This window comes from Colobus angolensis, unplaced genomic scaffold (assembly GCF_000951035.1).
Source record: "Colobus angolensis palliatus isolate OR3802 unplaced genomic scaffold, Cang.pa_1.0 Scaffold458, whole genome shotgun sequence".
Taxonomy (NCBI): domain Eukaryota; kingdom Metazoa; phylum Chordata; class Mammalia; order Primates; family Cercopithecidae; genus Colobus; species Colobus angolensis.
The window spans coordinates 231667-233500 of NW_012118021.1; positions in this window are offsets into that span (position 1 = coordinate 231667).

Consider the following 1834-nt stretch of genomic DNA (forward strand, 5'->3'; position numbering starts at 1 on the left):
ACTATGTTTCCTATTTCACCATACACTCGAATATGATCCCAAATATCCCTTCGTGGTTCCATCCATGATAGACTTTCCAAGTTATGTAATGAAAAGAACGCTTCATCTATGTGAGATGAATAAATATAGCAAAAAGAAGATTCACAGAAAGCTTCTTTCCAGTTTTTATCTGAAGATATTTACCTTTTCACCATAGTCCTGAATGTCCTCCCGAATGTCCCTTCGTGGATCCGTTCATGACAGTTTCCAAGCGGCGTAATATAAAGAAAGCTTTATCTATGTGAGATGATTACACATATCACAGAGTAGTTTCCTACAAAGCTTCTTCCAGTTTTTGTCTGAGTCTTTTCCCTTTTCACCATCGACATCAACATGCTCCAGAATATCACTTGGTACCTGTTTCTCCAAAAGGGTTTCCCCGACGCTGTATGAGAAGAGAGGTATAACACTTGAGTGGAATGCACAAGTCACAAAGCAGTTCCTCGGAAAGCTTCTCTCCAGTTTCGGTTCGAACATATTTCCTTTTTCACTGTAAGCCTCAAAATTCTCCCGAATATCCACTCACACGCAAAACATACACAGGGTTAGAAAACTTCTCAATGAAAAAAGAAGCTAACCTGAGTGAGAGGTATTAAAATGACACAGAGCAGTTTCAGAGAGAGCTTCCCTCTGGATTTTACCTGAGGATATTTCTTTCTCCATATTCTAAGTATCATTTCCAAATGTTCTTCCTCAGATTCCACAAAAACAGTGATTTCAACTGCTCAATCCAAAGTATGGTTTAACTCTATGGGAATAATATACACATCACAAAGCAGTTGCTCTGAAAGTTTCTCCATTAACTCTGTGAAGTGAATGCACATATAGGAGCATATTCTTGGAATGCTTCTTTCTCGATTTTATTACAGTATACTTCACTATTCACCATAGTCCTCAATGCGCTCTGAAATATCACTTTTTCGGTTTCACAGCAACAGTGTTCACACACTGCCTTGTGAGAAAAGAGGTATAACTCCCTGCGTGAAATACATATATCACAAAGTAGGTTCTCAGAAAGCTTCTATCCAGTTTTTAGCTGAAGATATCTCCTCTGTCACCATAGGCCTGAATGTGCTCCCGAATGTCCCTTCGCAGATCCCTGAATGATGGACTATCCAAACTGCATAATATAAGAAAAGTTTTAACAATGAGAAATGAATCAATATACCTAACACAAAGCAATTCACAGAAATCTTCTTTCCAGTTTTTGTCTGAGGATATTTCCTTTTTCATCATAGCCATCCTTATACTCACGAATGTCTCTTGGTAGTTTTTTCTCCAAAAGGGATTAGGGAATTCTCTATGAGAAGAAAGGTATATTTCTGTGAGTGGACTGCACACGTCACAAGGCAGCTCCTCAGAAATCTCCTCTCCAGTTTCTATCTGAAGACGTTTCCTTTCTCACTGTCAGCCTCAAAGCACTACAGAATATCCCTTTCGCAGACTAAAGTAAAACAGTGTTATGATACTGCTCAATGGAAAGAGAAGCTTAACTGTGTGAGCAGAATTCACGTGACACAGAGCAGTTTCACAGAAAGCTTCCTTCTGGTTTCTCTCTGAGGTTATTTCTTTTCAGGATATTCTAAAGAGCGTTTCCAAATGTCCTTTCTCAGATTCCACAGAAACAGTGATTTCAAACTACTCAATGCAAGGAATGATTTAACTCTATGTGATGAATACAAACATCACAAAATAGTTTCTCAGAAAGCTTCTCTCTAATTTTCGATGGAAGACATTGCCTTGCTCAACACAGGCCTCCGGTTGCCACTTACTATCCCTTCGCAGAACCCTCAAA